Genomic DNA, 21,312 nt, shown 5'->3' with positions numbered 1-21,312 from the left:
GAGCCCTAATCTATCACTCTGTCTGCTATGCCACACTAGATATCACCTAAAGATTTGATTATGCTTTTTAAAAAAGAGAGATATAATTTAAATTATAAAGATGGACATGAATAATGAACCACCAGTTCATTTTTCAGCCAAACAGATGTTTGGCATTTCCCAGCCCTGCCTCCTCTGTTGGGCACCCACTCAGAGACAGTGCCCAGAGAAGATGGGGCAGGGAAGCCTGGGTGCTGCCTCTGATTGGATGCCTGCTGGAGGAGGCAGGGCTGGGAAGTGCAAAACACTTGTTAAGCCACAAAACAAACTGGCACGAACTGCCAAACCACCGGTTTGTACACATCTCTAATAATATTTTATATTTGATTTTCTCTGATGGCTGAAAAGTCTCCAATTAGAAAGCACTTCTACTAAATGAGGATCTACTAATGTTCACACAATATAGAAGAAATTTCCAAGACTCTTGGTGGCTTCTTCCTTTCCATTTAAATCCCATGCCCAGGTAAAGTCCAGCTTCTTCTAATTAGATGCAGCATAAGGAGCAATAGCACTGCAACAGTAGATATTTGCACCAAGTTGCTATAAACCAAGTTTCTGCCAGCCTGAGCCAAATTCTCCTGTGCACCAGTCTGGGCTAGACAAGGATAAACTTGCTTCTTAGCCTCGTGGTGCAGTGGTTAAACTGCTGTACTGCAGCCAAAACTGTGCTCATGACCTGGGGTTCAATCCCAGGTAGCCAGCTTAAGGTTGATTTAGCCTTCTATCCTTCTGAGGTCCGTAAAATGACTACCCAGCTTGCGGGGGCCGAGCAATGTGTAGCCTGCATATTTAGCTTCTAAACCGCCCCGAGAGTACTGTCAGCGCTGTGGGGCAATATATAAGCAGCACATTTTGCTTTTTGTTTTTGCTAGAAAATATCCTTCTGTGATGCAAGGGAGCTGGTAGTAGCTTAGCAGGTTGAAGAACTTTGCTGCAGAGCCAAGGCTGGGAGTTTGAATCTCCATTGTACCACAGGGAAACAGGGTCGCAAGAGATCACCAGGAGCATGTGTGGCTGATGGAGTTACGTGCCCTGCCACCTGTGAGGTCTTCAATAAGGTGCAGAGTCCCAGAATGCCACCAGAAGGAGGATACATCAAACCACTTCTGTTAGAGGCTTGAACTGGCCAATTTCTGCCCATTTTGGCACTCTAATATTCTGTATCTCTACTACTCTTAGCCATACAGTTAAAGATCCACTTAGAGCCAAACTACGCAAAATGTGCCTTCGAGGGGAAGAACCAGCCTGTGTGTCCTTGGGCAAAGCTACAGTCCCAAGACGCCCCCAGAGGATGGGAATGGTAAACTACTTCTATTTAGAATTGACTTGGCGGCACATCATCATCATCAATCAATCAATCATTGGTACGTGTATAGTAAAAAGTGATTTAAAATGCAGTGTTATTTGTTTTCATATTAATTTGGTGAGGTAGGAGTCATTGGTTAGAATCCAGTAGTAAATTGCAATTAGGCTAGGCCCTTTGAATCAGGAGGGATTTGGTAAGCCCATTTCTTTGTACAGTATGTCCATTGATTCCACGGGCCTAGTTGTCTTATTACGTACTGAATTTTATCCATTAAGACTTAGCTACTTTTCATGACTTTCTTATGAGTTAACAGAATGTAAGTCAAAACTAATGAACCCCTAGTAATCGAACAAAAATCTCTGGATGTACATTGCATGCAAAAATCTATTTAAACTTGATTATTAATGAGTCACGACTTACATTCCTTGTCACACATGGCAAAAGATTCTGGTTACGTGAGAAAGGAAGGTGTGTAAGCAACACAGAAGAGAGCAGACAACCAAAGGACATTAAATGCTTAGCATGTAGAACATTTGTAAATAATTATGTGCTGTCAAGCCAACTCAGACTTATGGCAAAGGTATATAGTATTCAGAAATGGTTTACTATTCTGGGATGCAGGGCTTGCCCAAAGTTACTCAGTCTGGCTCTTTTCCTGGGAGGCACAGTGTGGAATCAAATTGTGGCTGTACGGCCAGATGCCTAACACACTGAGCTCTCCAGCCAGCTAGTATATATAAATTTCCATTTCTGCTTTGAGTAGTAACAGACACCAGTGGTTAGGATTATAACTATGAAAGGAACATGTGAAAAGGCATGTTTTCCTCTTCCTTCCTGATGTGAGAAGTCGTTCCTGCTGTGTCAATGGGAATGTTTTTCATCAGTATTCTAGTCATATTGGGGAAGGGATAGTCCCTCACTACGGCTTCATTTCTGGTGATGATGAGTTAACCAATACTTCATACATCTGTAATTAGTAAATGTAGATGTAAGATGTAGGTAAAACTACCCGAAGAGATTCTGGAAGCTGCCATCCCAAACAGGAACTTTTCCACACTTTCAATGAGATATAAAAACCTAAAACCTTTGCCACCATAGTTTTTTATCTATACATGCTCAGCCCTATTTAGCTATACATTCTGCTTTTGCAGAATTCAAGAATGACAAGAAACGTCCCGAGGCAGTCTTTCTTCAAAGCAGTTTGCAACTGCAGAGTAACACAGTTAACAGAAACTGATGAGGGATAGTAGACTTAAGACAGGGCTCAACAACAGCTTGAAAAAGATTCGGAAAGCTGCTACTAAGATGTTCCAAGTGAAACTGCAGCCTAGTTTGCAGGGGATAAAGCCCTGATCTAACTGTGAATATGATCTGTAGCCACATAGTATATGCAACTTTCCAGGATCTGGACAATCATAGACAACAAGTTTAATCCAGATGTGCTCAGGCTTAGAAGAAACCTACTGCAATCAATGAAACTTCAATTAAATTTAACTTCAGTAGGTCAGCTGCAAGTAAAATTCCATCCATCCCAATATACATATGTATCCCAATAAGTGTTTGTTAGCCAAACACATCTTTTAAAGAAAGGTAGTAACAGTCATTTGGAATATATTCCCAGTTGATGCTTATTGTTGCCATGCAGAGATTACATACAAACAGAATACTTTAAGGTACTTCAGAGTACTCCCCCCCCAAGTAAAACTGAATAGCCTTAGGGTGTCTATATTCAAGAAAGAGCTGGTTGTGTATCTGTGTGCCCTGCAAACACAGATGATTATTAGAGAATACAGTGTGGATTCCTGTAAAAGTAATGCCTGCCTTTTGTTTCTCCATTCTGCATTGTTCCAGGTTTTCTGGGACTTTTCCCTATGCAGAAGGAAGAGTGTAGATGTGCCCATGCACTTATGTGAAAAGGCATGTTTTTCTCTTCCTTCCTGATGTGAGAAGTCGTTCCTACTGTGTCAATGGGAACATTACCTGTTCCGATAAGTTACACTGGTGGCAGAAATTTTCATAGAATCATATAACACTTGAGTTGGAAGGGGCTTGTAAGGCCATTAAGTCCAACCTCTTGCTAAGCGCAGGAATTTTCATTCATTAAAGATTTCCCCTCTTATCCCATGGCCCCCACAGGTTTAGGACAAGAAAAGGAATTTCACAGGAGCTTTGGTTGTATTCCTGTGTTGAGCAGAGGGTTGGACTGAATGGCCTTGTAGGCCCCTTCCGCCTTCACTTTTCTATGATTCTATGATTCAGGGGAGAAATCAGAAATGCTAATATCCCCCACAACATGCCATGGGTGGTGACATCATCAGCCTTAAGCAAGGTAACTTACACAACAGGATTTCAGTCATGAGGTCTACTGATAGTCCTTGCCAGTAATATTCTTGTTAAAACAAGTTGTGATTTCTGTAGCAATGTACTTTTTTAAATTAGAAAAACTGACTAGAACACAGGACATGGTCATTCAAGAACACAGGACATGGAATGTTCAAGACATTCCAAGTTATGATGGACCAGATATTGTGTTTCAAAAGTTGCAAATTGTAGTGCTGAACTATGAACTGTCGTCCAACCTTCATGCTGAAATTAATCAGTATAATTGTATGTTTGTATGTAAGCATGTGAGGTGAAATAATACTCATATATATGTGACATATTCAATAAAATGAAGCAAAGATTTTCAGTTTGCAGCACCACCAAACCAGGAAACACCCTGAGAACATGAAGACAGTAAATAAGGAATGGCAGGTGGGACAAATATTTCCCTTACCACTGATTAGAACATTTAGGTGAGTACGAAAGGGTTACCTGGCCCCTTCACAGGCTGACTCTGTGCTCTAGCAGCGTCCCGTGATAGTTGTCATCAGAGAAGGAGCTGGCTAGACAGCAGCTAGTAGAGCTGTTTAAAAAAAGGCAGAAGGTAAGCTGTGAGTAATTACTTTTTCATAATGTTCAATAAGCTGATTTAAAAGAGAGTTATCTAAGGCTGTCTTTCAGAGATATAGCATAAAGACAATGATCTTCATAGCTAGACACTTATAGGAAAATGGCACATAGCACCGTGATCCCTGTCCGCTCCCTTTCCTCCTGTTGTGACAGCAAGGTGCAAAGATGACTCTGACGCTTCAGTTTTTTCCTAATAAAACGTCTTTATTATTTAACAAACTTTTATAGTCTTTGTCAACAACAACATCAACCTCTTCCGGCACCAAACTTTTCTTTCTTTCTTTATTTTATTATTCGATTTCTACTCTGCCCCTCTAGACAGAGTCTACTCGGGGCGGCTTACAAGCAGTTATAAAACATCATTAAAACCATCCAAGCAATCACATCATTAAATCAACAAATATAAAAGTTCAAGATGGGAAAAAGGAAAACTAAAGAGGAAAAAATCAAGTGTTGGCTGGAGGGAAGGCCTGCCTAAAGAGCCAAGTTTTTAACTGACTCTTAAAAACACCCAGCCAGGGGGCCAAGGTGATTTCCGATGGCAAGGTGTTCCATAGTCGAGGGGCCACTGCCAAAAAGGCCCAGTTTCTTGTTCTTTCTTTCCAGGCCTCTCTCGACTCTCTCACCCCCCTTCAACAGGAGGAGTGAAGAATCCAAAGCATGATCATACAATTTCGACTCATAGCCCAGATCGTCTGCTGCTATTGGTCTTGGTCTCACTGATGGGGGTGAAATATCCAGCCCACCTGTGGTTCCCATACTCATCTGCCGCATAGGTGTTAGGTTGGGGCGACATGAACTGACCCCAAGGGCTTCCCCAACTCTCTCCGTACCTCAATTGTGTTCCTTCCATTGTTTCTCTCTCTGTACCCAAGCTTGATATTTCTTTCTATCCTCCCTGTCCTTTGTCTCGCCCCAATATGGAGGTTTCCTATATATTTGTCTCTTCCACTCCTTTTCTGTGTACTCTCTTGGTACCTTAAATTTCACCCACTCTCCTGTCCAGGGGTCTTCTTGTATCAGATCTACCAACTCCTCTTTTTCCTCTACCTTTTCCATCCAACATGCTTCTCCCTCTTCCAGATCTACTAACTCCTGCCCCTCCTCCTTTCCCTTTTTATTCTTTTGCTCTTTTCCTGCAAAAATAGTGCCCCTCTCGCTTCTGTCTCTAAATTCAATTCCTGTAAATCTTTCATCACATTTGTCAGTTGTCCCTTGAGATGGTCGGTACACCACTCTGACCACCTCTGAGGGTATTCCCAGTCACACAAATGCATACATCATTATCTCATTAGGCCAGAGTGATCAAATGCAACCTTCTAGATGCTGTTGGTCTGAAATTCCGGGGATTCCTCGGCATGTGAGGATTGATGGGAATTCTAGTGAAACAGAATTGGGGTGGGAATCTAAGAACATTTTTTAAAATATCAATTCATAATCTTCACTTGCAGTCTGTTCTGAGGAAGGTCAGTTGTCATCTCTCATCCAAGCACACTGAGAAATTTAAAACATGCAACGATCAGATTACAACATGGAGGCAACCATTCTGAAATCATACTTCACCCAAACAAATGGCCATCTCTCTGTTTGGTTAGAAACACCAAGCAGTAGTGGTTTTGACCCACTCTATTCTTAAGCAAGTCCCATTTGATTAATGGGAGAGTATTAAGGACATATCAAAATGTTCAACTGTGGTTTCATTGCTCTCTAGAAATCATAGTGTGTCTCTCTGTGTGTAAAGTGGTCTTCAGACATGCTAGTTCTCCAAAATTTGAATAAAACATTTTCTTCTCAGGATTACTGTGGTTTTCTTGTGAAATTTCATGCACTACAGGCCCCCCTCCCACTCAACAGTGGGCCTTTTTGTTTTAAAAAAATACTATTTCTATATGTAAAGTCTATAGTTATCTTGCATGTTAGGTTTCATGGAATTTTCTAATGCCAACCAGCCTAGTGTCCAATATTGGGTAATATCATAAAAATTAAAAACACTATTTTTAGATTTTTTTAAAAAAAGTACTCTGAGATCTCATCATCTGTCAAGAAATACAGGATTAAAATAACTTTACATTGAAGAGAAGGACAATTCATTATCTCAAGAAGGTAGAGAGCAATCAGATACTGCAGTTCATTGCTCTAGCCTCAACAATGCAGCCTCTTTAAGATTTCACAAAGAGAGTGGATCTGAGTAATGTCCCTATTAGAGCACCACAGTAAAAGAAAACAGAAAATGGAGTGGAAAAAATATTACAAGAAGTGGGAAAACTGAGAGTGTCTATATATTTCTCCAGCTGTAATGCATACTGAAATATCCAAGACAGCTAAAAGGAGTGGGCAAAAGGATATGTATTTGAGACGATCCATGCAAGTCAACAAATCTTTTTCCAAAGGAATAATTATTTTTACAGAATGTCATCCCTTGCAAAGAGGGCAGGTGCTGACATTCTCCAAAAATGCCATTTTTAATTCATCTACTTCTAACACTCTGGAAAATATAATTCACTCTTATGAAAGATCAGCCTGAGGTCATGAGTGTCTTGCTTGTTTTAAGAATATTATCACTGACCATGTGTAACAAACAAATCGTGTTACACCATCTTGTACATTTGGTAGCAGCCTCTCAAAAAACAACAAAAAAAGATGCTCCGTTTTATACTGTTCCTGGCAAAAGGGAGAGTTTTCACCTTTGTTTTTGTTTCAGTAGTCCCCTTGGAAACTCCCCAGTGATGGAAACAGAACTATAAAAGCCCTGGCAGTCTGTGTAGCTGTTCAGTCCAGGCATCAAGCCTCCAGAAGCTGAGGAAAAATGTGAGAAGAGCCTAGAATTCCATGGTAGGGCACATAATTTGGTAGACCTAAGATTTCAGGTCCAATCCCTGACATCCTTGCATAAGGATGAAAGAACTCTGGCCTCCAATCATGGAAAGCCACTGCCAGTCAGTGTTGACATTACTGAACCAAGGGGATCAAGGGTCTGACTTCCTATAACACAGCTTCCTATATCTACACATAGACATGCTTCTCTCTGGCAGCCTCTGTGCCTGAGCCAGCTGAAGATAATTTGCTGCCTGAGGCAGACCAATAACTGCTACATCCCATCCATGCAATTTGAAGGGGACAGTAGTCAAACCAAGGTGTGCGTATTTGTGAGGTGTGTGTTATTTTTGGCCACAAATTGCTCAGGTACCTCTCCCCTTCTCCAGTAGTATTAATACAATAGCAACAAATGAAATCAGTACAAATTTACTACCCTTCAGCAGCATCCAAAATCTACTGTTCAGGCATCTGAAAAGATACTTCAACCAAAGTAAATCCATAGAGAAGATATAATCTTATAACTTATTCTATCATCTAGTAGCTTTTATGATTTCAATTAACTAGTACCTTGTTCCAAGAACATTTAAATACTTAGGATTTGATAACTACGGTTAATCTTCATTCAGTTTAAGATTACACAAAGTAATTACATGTAAACAGGAAAAATGAATTGAATAATACTTCCTGCTCCACTGTCAGGCACTTTATTGTGTATTGTACCATACATAAAGTTACACTTACACTGCTAGGCTAAAAATATTGGTGAAGATCTCAAAATGACGAACAGTGCCTTTTTCAAATTAATGTCTTATTAGTTGGGTGAAATACACTGACAAAGAATAATTTATGCTTATTCAAACTGCTCTCGACATCTTCAGGTGTTTCCAAATGAGCTCACAGAAGAGTGATTAAATGCATCTGATAACAAGCCACACATTGCTGAAATTACTTACCGCCTCATTTTATGATTAATTAAACATGTAGATTAAAGTTGCAAAAGAATTTAGATTAATGAGCAAGTTAAGTCTTGCTGATATAAGTGAATTGGGAATTGGATGCTCTGTGGAACTTTATAAACATGCATTTTATAATGAGTAAGACAAGGCTACATGTTGAATCCTGGCCACAAGGGCCTTTGACGATGCAGTCTTTTTTAACATGGTTTGACAGCTTTCAAATAACATTCTACTATAGGCTTTAAACTTTGTGCATTGCTGTAAAACATGAGACTACATAACTCATGTATTAGGAGTACAATTATTTTCAAGTTCTCCAAGGTAATGACCCCCTGTAGCAGCAGCTGTTCAGAAAAATTACAGGCTCAATTGTTATTTTAATCAGAGAGAGTTTAGTAGCTAAAAGCGGTTATGCAACTTGTAAAATTATACGACACCTCATCAGTGCTTTCTCTGCAGCATCTTCTAGCCAAAAAATAAAAAATAAAAATGAAATGAAATGAAATGAAAAATAGAAAGCACCACAGCTTGGGCTTATTAGTAGAGCTTGGTACTCAGTCATTCATAAAAAATTCAAAGCCCTTTATTAGTGCGGTTTCTGTGCAAGGCAAGGTAATGTTTAAATTTACGATGACCCTTATCAGCTCCAAGAGTGTTTGAAAATATCTGCTGGGGTTTGCTGAACATCCAATTTTTCTCTTTTAAGATCGGCTTTCCCTAATCTAAGTAGCTTAGTCAGTGTCAGAAAGCTAAGTTGGACTTTACGATTCTGCAGGGCAGAAGTGAATTGGATTGTTCACAGGAAAACGCTGCACCGAATGTTTGGTGTAACAATCTCGGCAAAAGAAGATCGAGAGCTTAACCTTAGGGTTAACAATCAGGTTAACAGCCATTGTGCAATGTCATTTTTTGTTTTGTACCTTGAGCTGATCCAGTACAGTCACACTTAGTATGAAAAATCTAAATCACAAATCTTAATGATCTCTTCCTTTTAATTGAATCAACGTCGTGCATGTTTTTGTTACTCTGTGTGCATTGCACAGTTGTAAGCTAATTTAATTCTGAAGGAGGAAGGACAGAAGAATTTGTGTTTTTGAACACAGTTAAACAAGAGATCTTCACAACGTACTATGGAGAGGTCATGCAGACATAACCATCAAATACATAATATGAAGATAATATCAGGTTATTTCAACAATCAGCCTAGCAGCTTCAGTCCATCAGCCATTTGGTTAAATCAGAACAAAATGCAATAGAATAACTAGCATATGCTTTCCCTCCAAAAACGTATTTAATGAGAATGGGTACACATGCAGAAGTTAAAAATATAACTTGGAATATTATACTTGATTGCATTCATTTAACATTTACTAATTTTTGAAATCTGCTTAATTTATTCACTTAAGCATATCTCTTTTGATGCCAGCAGAATTGTCTTTTTTAATGATTGCTTTAGTAAGACAGTTAAATTATCTTAAGGGTAAATTTCTACTTTTGTTTTCATGACAAAATATCCCCATTCTGTAATCAAAATTGGCTGGATGGTCTGTTCAAGGGCAGGGCTGGGGAAGCTGCAGTCCACTATATATTGTTAGAATCACAGCTCCTATCAGCTCCAATTTGCTTGGCCAGTGGTGAGAAGTGATGGGAGTAGCAGCTCATAAATACACGGAGAATCACAGACTATGTTTTCATACCAATAACAATATCCCAGGTCCATTTTGTGGCAGGAGAAGCCGCACTGGCATGTATATTTGTACACAACCTTGTATAGCAGTGCATTTATGATGCAATCCTTAAACTCTGATGATTCTTTAATAAATTCTCTTTTCTAATTCACCCTCCTGACAGGAATTTCTCTTCATATCTCACAGGTAAGTCCTCTTCAGGTATGCTGGTGGAGAGAACTCTGTGTGATATTACACACAGTTGTCCAGAGGTGAGGTAGAAAGTGCTGGGCTAATTTCAATTGTTAGTCCCAGAGTCAGATTTGTTAAATCAACATGGATTTAATAATCCTGCCCTAACTGGAACTAACAATTTAATTTAGTTTGCTATCGCATTGTAACTAAAATTCAAGGATCAGTCTGGCTAGTATCTCTGCACATGAAATGAGAAAGATTATCTTGTACTTTGACTTAGCCACCAAAATACCACAAATCACCCCTGACAAATTTGATTAAATGATTTTAAAACAAGAGTCCAATAACTCATTTAGAAATCTACTCTGTTACCCACAATCATTTACCACTTTATATTCTTTCTCCTACCCCACGTAAGCAGTATAACTGGATTATTCAAGACTGTACAGTATGTTCTGAAGATGTACACAGTCATAGAGATAAACCGGGAAGAAAACAAATTAAAATCACCTGTTGCTTCATCGAAAGCAATACAAACTGTATCTTTATGAGCAACTGTTGTCCCCATCCTCAAAAGGGGAAGGGGAAAGAAGACCAGTCAGCTTGACACCAATACCAGGGAAGGCTCTAGAATAGATTGCTAAACAGCCAATCTGTCAGCATTTAGAAAAAGACACTGAATACTAAGACCCAGCACAAGTTCTCAAATCTTATCTGCTTTTTTAAATAGTGTTGCAAGCTTTGTAAACAAGGGGAATGCTGTGGATGTAGTGTAAATTGTTTTCTTCATGAGGCTTTCGACAAGGTCCTTCATGGTATCTATGTGGCCACGCTGGTAAAATTTTGGTTAGGTTATGCTATGGTTAGGTGGATTTGTAGCTGGTTGGCAAGCTGAACTCCAAAAGTGGTCACCAATGGTTCATAAAATCAGATGCGCAAACACAGCACTGATAAAAAGCTGACTTGGACGTACTGTGTTTCCCCGAAAATAAGACAGGGACATCCTCCTGACAGTCATTATAGAATGATTAAAATGATATCAAAAGCAGAGCTAGGAAAAGATACATTTTTGGAACTGCCACAGAGTCTTCCATTTGACGAGCTGTCCTTTCAGCTCTGCCATTCTAAGATGATGATGATGATGATTGGTGATATGTAAGTGGCCGCCACAGCCAACCCCAATGGGTTTCCTTGGCTGAAAAAGGAACTAAAGGCTTTAATTGGCAAAATGTATCTAATCAGCCCCTTCTAATTTTTTAAATAAAATTATTTGGCAAGGAGGTTCACTTTGTAAAAACAAACCACACACACTGATATAACTACTGATGGATGGCAGGAAGGATTATGGCATCACATGTATATACCGTGTTTCCCCGAAAATAAGACAGGGTCTTATATTAATTTTGCTCTAAAAACACACTAGGGCTTATTTTCAGGGGATGTTTTATTTTACAGTCATGTCATCGTCTTCTGGTTGCTGCACAATGGTGGAGGGTGGGGTTTCACTTAAGTGGGGCTTATTTTGAGGGTAGGGCTTATATTACAAGCATACTGAAAAATCATACAAGGGCTTATTTTCAGGTTAGGTCTTATTTTCAGGGAAACAGGGTAGTATATGTAAAAAGGATCTAGGGATCTTTGTAGATCATACGTTAAACATGAGCCAACCATCTGCCACAACAGCAAAACAAAAACAAAAAACCCAGCAAATGTTATACTAGAGTGTATCAACAGAAGTGAATTGTACATATCAAGCTAAGTACCACTCTATACTGCTTTGTTCACATCTTACTTGGTATACTGTGGCTAGTTCTGAGCACCACAGTTTAAGAAGGATATCAAGAAGCAGGAATGTGTCCAGCAGAGGACTAGTGGAATTGTAAGAAGTTTGGGGTCCAAGCTATATGAAGACAGGTTGCAGGAACCTGGCCTATTTAGCCTGAGTTAATGCGATTGTCATCTTCAAGAATTAGAGGAACTGTCAGTTGGAAGATGGAGCAGGCTTATTTTTTGTTTAACTCAAAAGGATAGAACCAAAAGTAATAGATTCAAGTTACAAGAAATGAAATTTCAGCTAACCATCACAAAGAACCTCCTAACAATGAGAGCCATTCAACAATGGAATCTACTGCCTCAGATGGTGGTGGACTCTCCAATGTACATTTTAAAGCAGATATTGGATGGACACCTGTCAGACCTGTGGATTTCTTGGACTTGACAATCCTTGAGATCCCTTCCAGCTTTACAATTCTACAGCCAAAATCCTGTTGCTTAGTGTACTAAATTGTACTAGACCAGGCCCACTGAATCAATGGGGAATTTTCTGTAAGTTCCATCGGTTCATATGAGCCTACTGTGACTTATATCAATTTAAATCAATAGACCTTAAGAAGAAGCAGACTGACCAAATCCCCATTGATTCAATGGGCCTACTCTAACTACAGCTTACTATGCTAAATAAGTCATGGAGAAGCCCCCCCCCTTGAATCAACGGAACCTACAGAGAAGCTAACTCGCCAAACTGCCATTGATTCAGTGGGCCTACTCTACTGCAATTTACTATGTGAAACAAGAGCATTTTGGCCTATGATTTCATGGTAATTATTTATAAAGCATGTTCTTGGGCGGCATCAGGTACCTAAGACAGATACTGTGCTCCAATCCCCAAAGACTTTCCCAGTGTTTCATTCATTATTTATAGGAATGAGACACATCAACGAATCATTTTATAAATTCTCCTCTCCCTCCCATGAAGACACCTTTGTCTCATCCTTCCCCATGGATGGGTGAGGCTGGATGGTGGTGAAAATCTCTACTTCATTCAGAGTGAATCAGGGGGTGGGGGAAGGCTTTGCATAATTTTATTTTGCTAAATTAAGCCTCTCACTATCTACACGACTCCTGATTGACTCAGGCTGCATCAAGAAAAAGTATCTGCCCAAACTGCAAAAGCAGGAGAACAGCTGTCAATGGGCAGCAAACAGCATCCACCATGACAAAAAGTTTTATAAACTTTCCTCTGTCCATGCCCAACCAAGGCAAAGATTTGGCACAGCCAGATTTTGCTGGCCGAGTGCAATCTTGGCTTGCTTGCCAATCAAATCCATGTTTATCTTCATAGAGGAAGTGAAGACAAAAGGAAGACGGTGTCTAGTCTTATCTTTTCTTTCATTTACAAAGTTTACATACAAAAGGAGTGAAGATAATATCGTATCTGTGCTCACCGAGATATGCAATTCTTCTCTTGAACATGTGAATGGGAAAGGCTCAGGAGAGATCACAGTCTGACAACTACATACTTTTTAAAGTATTGTGTAGTGATATAAGCAGCAGTTGTAGTTCACCAGTATTTACACTGGCAACTGAAATGCTTCCATGTTTTGGGAGAGTTAAAAAACACTCCTGTTCCATCACAATCATGACCAATAGATAAAACCATGTATTCCACTTGAAAGACCACACTTCCACTTGAAAGAAAAGAGTTGTTATTTACTGTACTAAAAAGAAAACGCTTCCTATTGACTAAACATATACGCTATGCCATTCTCTTATACCTTCCTTCCATGAATTCTTCAACATTCTTGAAATTCTGTCTGTAGGAGTTATTAAAATAGCTTGAGACAGAGAGCGTCCAACACAGACAAACAATGTAGCCAAAATAATTGCCCAATTAATCAACACAATTATGACATCTTGCAACTCTATCGCCCTCTCAACAGAAATGCAATGCCAAATACCTAAAAAGGCTCTGCACAAGTCGCAAGTTATTTTAATAATGGAATGGCAGAAAAATTATTGTCCAGAGAAGTGCCTAGGAAGAAACAAAATATAATAAAGCAGAAAACACAGAAACCTACAAACTCTTCCAGTTAGCAAAATTATTATTTTAGGAGTGGCCTATTTTCAATTATTTGACAGCTACATAGCAATTTAGTTAAGAAAGAAAGAAACTATTAACATGAAAAAAGGGGAAACTGCACCAAGAATCGTAACAACATTCTTATTCTGGAGACTGGCCAATGGAAAATATTGTTAATTGGAGTGTTTCTTTCCTCTCAGAGAGCTTTATAGAAATCCTTCTCTTACAAGAGGACATATTTTCACAGATGGAGAAAGGGACAGTTTCTAAACTATCAGTCGTTTACAGAGAGAGCAGCAGCATTTCACTGTCCTTTAACAGCAGATTCTTCTATAAACATTTTTAAATGGTTCCCACAGCATTTTTATGACACAATTTTTATTTATACCTTTTATACATAGCTATTTATCTGAACTGCTGGATGGCTCAGTAGTTAAGGAGCTGGCTGTAGAGCCAAAGGTTGGGAGTTTGATTCCCATCAGTGTCTCCTTGACAGAGGCTGGACTTGATGATCTGAAGGGTCCCTTTCAGCTCTGCAATTCTAAGATGATGATGATTCACAGAGGAAAAGCAACTATTACCAAATGAGTGAGCTGCAAGCCTCAAACTACCTAACCAAAACAGGGCTGGGAATTTCAGGCAAAACTTCCATGTCAAGCATTCATGTATCACTTTTATTTAAAAAAAAATATTTGTGCAGTATTTAGCCTCCTTGCTGTGCAGATACTAGTTTCATAAAACCCCATACAATGTGCTTTAATAATTCTCCAGATGTCAGATGTCTGCACTGAAATCAGCAGTGAAATGGGGGGAAGCCACCTTTGATTTTCAAAATTAGCTGCTTTTCTTTTTACATCAAGGTATTATAAATGAAAAATTACCTATTAAGATAAATAATAAAATATACGAAACAGTTATGATTACTTACTAATCTCAAGACTTTTTTTAAAAAAAGTAATGAAAAAATACCACAAATTAACACTGGCTGACATTGATTTCCCCGTCAGGTATGAGGAATTCCACAACCTAACTCAAAGTCTTCAAGCACTCATTCCCAGGCTTATGGTAAAAAAGGCAGGAGACCAACCTCGAGATCAAACTTGGACTGCCAGCAACATGCAACAAGAGACCATGGACTCCAGGCTGCCAGAAAGTGAGTGCAGCTCAGGAACTACTGTAGTCTTGTCAGCTCCCCTACCTCCTGTCCTGCTGACAGATAGAAAGCCACATTAGTGAGCTACAGAAGAAAGATAAGGAGGAGGCTTATTCTGTTTCTGCCAGAAAGAGTCCAGTGCTTTTGCTTCACAACCAGCTGACATAGTCTCTATCTACCAAATGCTACTCTAAAATTGTCTGTGCCTGTGTGCTTGTGCAGCACCATCACAAAACCCATGCAACAAAGAATGAAGCAAATTGCATAAAAAGCCACTTAAGCAGGGGGAGAGAGCCCCTTTTGAAAGCAGATCTTAAAGTCCTCCCCTGTAAAAGCATTTGCAACTGTCTGTCAGAAACAGGGCACATTTCATTTGCTCTGAACAATCTATTACACCTGAAAATCACATCCAGTTCTATTATGCAATAAATATGTTATGGTCATTTACTTATGTGTTTTTCTTTAAGGTTCAACTTCTAAAGGCTCCTTTCACAAAAATTCCCACATGAACTTGCCACAAATCCTCCAAGCAGTCTACTAGGTCTGCAGGATCCACTGGCTCATGTCTAAAATGAGGAAGGAGAAGAAGAAAAGGAAGAAGGGATTTTGCTTTTGGTTTCACCATTGATCCCTCATTTTCTCACCACACTTAAAAGAAAGAACAGCTCACTATCCAACGTTGATGTGAAGCATTCCCCCCCCCACATGCACATTCTCAGCAGAAATATATTTTCCATCTGTCTCTCTTATAGAACAAAGCAGCAAGATGGCAGCAGGTATGGTCCATGTTCTAGTTGACACTCTTTATGGTGGAACAGGGTCTGATTCCTTCATAGCCCTTCTCTTAGATTCAAAGCCTAGCATAACAAGTATGCATATATGGTGTATTAACAATGTTGATCTGTGAAAGAAAAACTGCAAGTCATGCTAGCTTCCATGACTCATCTTTGCAAGTGTCATTCTTCTTCCCTCAGTCAGAGCTTGTCAGATCAAGATTCAAATGGTACCTGCAAAAACATCAGTTGGCAGGGAGAGCAGCACAGAGAGTAACCTACCACTGTTATGTTCAGCCTCTGAATAACAGTAAAGAGTCCTTTCCTCCACCCCTTATAGCTACAGAGGGCAGGATTGAGGAGAAAAAGACAGGAATCGACAGTCTCTCTACAGCAACATTATGATGCCTCAGAGTCAGACTGGGCTTATAGCTTGACAGACTCATGCCCAAGAGTAGGTACAAATACAAAGGGGAGGAATATATATCTAAACAATTCTTTAGCAGCTATTTCTTTTCAACCATACCAAAAATCTAGAACAAAAAGGCTGGAACAGTTATCTGTCTTGTCAATCTTGTTACCTGAATTATACCATTCATTGTAGCATTAGTGTGGTGATGGTTAAAAAGGAATCCAATTTATGCAGTCTTACAGTGTGGTAAGGCTACACAGGAGAACGTGCTGTCAATTTCACCCTGAACTTTTGCTGCAGTTTACATTTTTGTTTGAACAGACGCTGTGGCTGAAATCCAACAGTGAATTGCAATTAGAGTAGGCCCTTTGAATCAGTGGGGATTTGGTGAATCAGCTCCGCCGTAAGTTTCGGTGATTCAGGCAGTCTACTCTAGTAGCAATTTACTACTGGATTCCATCCATTATTGACGAGTGTTCATGTCTGGTACCGAAATGGGATAGCACTGTGACTCTCTGAATCGGATTCAGAGGCTTCCGAGTTTGATTTAATTCCTAAATCCAAATCTTCATGCCATCCATTGATTACCATTGGAAAAAAAATCAACATTTATTTGGTTTTTTACTTTTATCGGAAGTGGAAGAAATATGCAGATACAGTAGCCTTACTCAAAACAAGTGTGGAAAAAATGGATGAGGTTTTTGCTATAATTTTGATATTTCTTTTTAAAGGGAAGTGCTACCTTTTAACTTCTTGGCAGAATCTGATTAAACATTCAGGGATAATTGTCCCTTCTGAGGGGATCAAGCCTGCCAAGTTTCACATTAACAGGTGCAGAGAGTGCTATGCAAGAGAAGACTTTACAGTTTGGGGGTTTCCAAGAAAAGACTATGCTTATCTCCCTATGTTTTTGTGAGCAGCTGTTAAGGAAATGATATTAAGCATAGTGCTGACCCAATTTTAAAAATCTGGGTGGGGGGGGGAGAAAATTCAAAAGAATAAGGGCAGCATGGATGAGGAATGATAAGATTTGGAGAATGTAAGTACTCTGCTTCCCTTTACATTCCCCACTCTGCGCGTGGGGTTTCGGCCATTTTTATGAAAAGGGCATATGTCACACACAGAGACATCTCTATGCAAGAAACATGCGAAATCTGAGAAGGATAGGTATAGGGACTAGTGGATTATGAGAAACGTAATAAAATATGAGAATGATGAATGAAAAACATTTGTATTTCTGACTAACTGGCATTAAAGTCTCAGAAAGTGCAACAGAATAGAGTCAGATATAGAAGACAAGAGTGACAGAGGCAGAAGCACTTAAACACTCAGCGCTTTTAAAGTGGGCATTCAATACTACACTCCCTCAAGGTTTCATAGAATCTTTTAATTGCTCCTATTTTTGGTAGTGACAATTACTAAAGAACAGTGAACACTTAAACAGTCCTGCAGTATCTTACTTCATGATTCCTCCCCAAAACACTGGGATTTATAATAGGTAAAACCACCTATTATAATTAGATGCTAGCACTGTAATTCACAAAATTGCACAATTTCCTCTGCCATCCACTTCCCTCAAGCCCAACATTTTCTTTATAGAGACTAAAGAGAACTGCATCTATTTCTCTCAAACATGTTAAACATGTTGCCTGCTTTGCTCCAGAATGGAATCAAACATGAAATGGGAAAAAGCCAGATCCTGATACCATCTGCTTCAGAGGCATCCCATGTAGATTCAGACCTTACCCAAATCTCTTCAAATCAAACAATTCAGTTTGAGATGCAAGCAAATCCAAAACATGTGGCTAGTAAAATCACTTCCTCCGAGTTCTTCTCCAACCTACTTTCTAAATTTTTCTTAATGAAACAATAAAACAACACGATGAAAGTTGTAATAAGAATGCTTTGTAGGTAAAGAAAGAACACAGAAGTATCTCACTGTCAGGTCAGCAAGGTATAAATAGTGAACACTGACATGAGATGTTCCTTTTGGTCAAACAAGCGCCCGGTTTTCCTATTAGTACAGGACTGAATAGGTGTGCATGTAGCAGGACATATAGGACTGTCAGTGGGGAGATGACAGCAGGAATTCTGTGTTCTTTAGTACTAATTTGGCAATAGAACTGCAGGAACTTGACACTTTGTTTGGATGATATCAATTAAATCATAAACACCAATTTACCTTACCCTCAAAAACCAAGATAAAACTATGAGCTAGCAGTCTGCTTTGTAGCCTACCACAAGGAGAATGTTTTAAAAAGGCATATGAAATGCATATGAAATAAAAAGATGAATCATACGCTCTGAATAATTTTCATACTTATATCAAAAAACTATCAAAAAAACTTGTGTGCCAATATATTAAGATTGGTTATCAAACTTATCTCCTTCTGCTGATGGAAAGGTTCCAGAAAATCCCTTTTCCCCCCCCCTTGCAGCTTTTTGTGTACACATTCAAATTCCCATCTCATAGTTTACAAGGCAGAAAGGATGCTCGGGGAGAATGAAAATTGCTAAGTCATGCCCTTCTCCATTCCAGCGACAGGAGCCTTCCATTTGACAATGCCCCCTAAATGGTCCCTGCACTGTGTAGGGTGGGGGTGGGGGCTTCATACTGACATTACAAACAGAACAGTCCAGTGGATGGAATCCTAACTCCTCCTCCAGGTGAGCAATCTAATCACATGTTTTTTCAGTTCCAAGAAAAGTGACTATCAGGAGAAAAAGCTAAGATGACTAGATGTGAAGAGAGAAGACTGGCAGATATTGAGAGAGAGAGACATTGAATCAGATTCATCCCTGATGAAACCAGAGTGCTGCATATTTTTGAACCATGAAAGGGTAATAGCTTGGGATAAAAGGCTGAGGCTAACAGCCAGGATAGTAGGACCCAGTGGTACTAACAGAGTTCAATGATGACGTGAAAAATATGAAGGGTTATTTTCATAATGAAGCTTATAGTCATCCCATCTCTGTCAGTTGTAAAACAGAAAATCACAAACTATAAAATGAGTACATAAAGGGAATAGCAAGACAGTATTGCAATAAATAACCTTGTGCAATTTTTGATTTTTTTCACAAGAACTTCTAACCTCATCCCATATCACAATTTCGTTTTGAAACTCCTTGGGTTCAAAGTCAGACTGCCATGTGACACGGAGGGTAGCACTATGTGAGAAAAAACAAGTGTAAGCCCTCAGGGACTCTCAGAAATATTCTCCCAGTTCTTTGGACCCTGGCCAATATTCCCTTTGTGTGCATCCTGAATTCGTGTGTCTGGCTGTTTCCCCGTGCTGTACCATCTCTGTCCTTCATATATTCTATGTGCTTGCTTCTCATTCTGCGGGCAAAGCTTTTCCCTCCAAAGAATGAGAGAGATTAAAAGTGGCATAAGGCCAATTTCTAGGATAAATCCTTTCAAAGGGGAGGAAACTGGTTGAGCTTGTCCACTGGACCTGAAAAGTCACAGAAGAGCAAGACGGGTGGAGGGGCAGTGGATGGGAAAAAGAGAAGACAGAAAGTAAGTCCAGAGTTTCTTGTCTGCAGATTCATCACGTTTCTCTCTCTCTCTCTCTCTCTCTCTCTCTCTCTCTCTCTCTCTCTCTCTCTCACACACACACACACACACACACACACACACACACACACACACACACACACACAAACCCCAAGTTCATTATTCAGCACCTTCACTAAAGCTTGCTCAAGAAAAGAAAAGCTATTTGTCTCTTCCATCTAATATATCCCTAAAACCTTTTTAAACACTTCCTTGTTAGTATAATAGCAGACTGGAGTTCCCTGAGAAAATGTTCACTTGTCTAGTGCCTCTGTTTCTCAGACACTCAACACTTTATACCACAGTAGCTGACAGAGCCCTCTTTTCCCCCTCTGAAGATGGTGGAGAGGCACTCCACAACCTACAGAGGCAAAAGGTTGCTGCTCACAGAAACTGAACAAATGCTTCTCTTGTTTTTCAGCACTTACTAGAGAAATGTCGATATTTTTACAGAGGTGGTTTTTATCTAAGAAGTTGTCAGTGCTAATTCCCTTAAAGGAAAGGAGGGAATAATTGTTCACTGTGCTTATACCACTTAAAAATCATTCTGCAGCCCTACTCCCCAAAACTAAGCCTTGGAAAGAAGAGATGGCTAAGCAACACAAGTCTGTAATGTCAGAAAAGTAACTTTGCATTTGAGAGATGAAAAACAGATCTGTAGCTAAATAGAAGCAAAGGAAAAGCAAACAACCCTCCTGTTGCCAGCTCACAACCCTCTCAAGGAACCTGCTTTGTTACAGATATATTTCCTTAGCTTCTTATATATTTTAATATTTATTTATTTATCAATTTTATATCTTCCCTTTGCCTCAAAATGGCACTCAACACCATTTTAGTGAAACACATGAGCAAAAATCTGTACTTGAAAAACTACACATGCTGCGAATGCTTAAATACTTGGTAGAACAGTCTTAAGAATCTCATTTTTTTCCTATATACAAGGATAAAATATTTTTAAAAGTGCTCCTGGAATATCATTAACAAAATAACAATTCTTTGCAGTACTGAACTTGGGAAATTCTTGCTTCTCAGTTTCAAAGTGAAATCAGGCCATTCAAAAATCAGTGCTTTTGGGGTTCTGCTTAGTCAGGGGACATATAGGTGGAAAAAAAGTAGATTAGTTCCTGCATATTAAAATAGGGCTAAAATAAAAAGCTAACAACAGCCTATGAGTTAGGAGTTTCAGGAGCTACAGAATGGGGAGAGAGTGGTCGTGGAGAAGCAGCAGAGAGAAATTGCCTTTTGTGCTTGAGATCTGTAACAACATATAGAATCCTGGAAGGAAGAATGAGTGGAAATTAGCTGCAAGGTTGAAAACCCTCTCCTTCCCATGATAAATGGGAAGATAACTAGACAGAAAAATAGAAAAGGGGCAATGTCTTCTTCCTACAAGTGTTGAACTTACATTTTTGCCATCCCTGGCTCATCTATTCACTGGTATAGATAAATTCTTAAAAACCTTTGGTTTATGAATGTGGGATATTGTGCTTCTTTATCCACAATCCAAAATGCCAGGATATGGCCCAATATTGTTGCACAATATTGTGCCCACATTGCCATAAAGAAAAAGGATGCCAGGCTTTATATAGGTAAGAGCAGCCTGTATGTTGACAACATCAATGGCTGC

At 39.4% G+C, this 21,312-nt stretch overlaps 1 protein-coding gene across 15 annotated transcripts in view; it reads right to left on the bottom strand.

Annotated features, from left to right (window-relative positions):
• Positions 1-21,312, bottom strand: part of SOX6 (SRY-box transcription factor 6) — a 561,796-nt gene that overhangs the window by 431,967 nt on the left and 108,517 nt on the right. For 6 of the 15 annotated variants that reach the window (XM_072985711.2, XM_078383897.1, XM_072985714.2 and 3 more), the window contains one exon: positions 4,160-4,250. The exons of 4 other annotated variants lie outside the window; for them this stretch is intronic. The gene's annotated coding sequence lies outside the window, so the exon portion shown is untranslated. Of the gene's footprint in view, positions 1-4,121; positions 4,251-21,312 lie in introns of all 15 variants that reach the window. 5 more of the 15 variants (XM_078383892.1, XM_078383898.1, XM_078383894.1 and 2 more) reach the window with 1 other exon arrangement.

Source organism: Pogona vitticeps, chromosome 1 (assembly GCF_051106095.1).
Source record: "Pogona vitticeps strain Pit_001003342236 chromosome 1, PviZW2.1, whole genome shotgun sequence".
Taxonomy (NCBI): Eukaryota; Metazoa; Chordata; class Lepidosauria; order Squamata; family Agamidae; genus Pogona; species Pogona vitticeps.
Note: the sequence above shows the minus strand (reverse complement) of the source record. Positions and strands in the feature narration are given on the sequence as shown.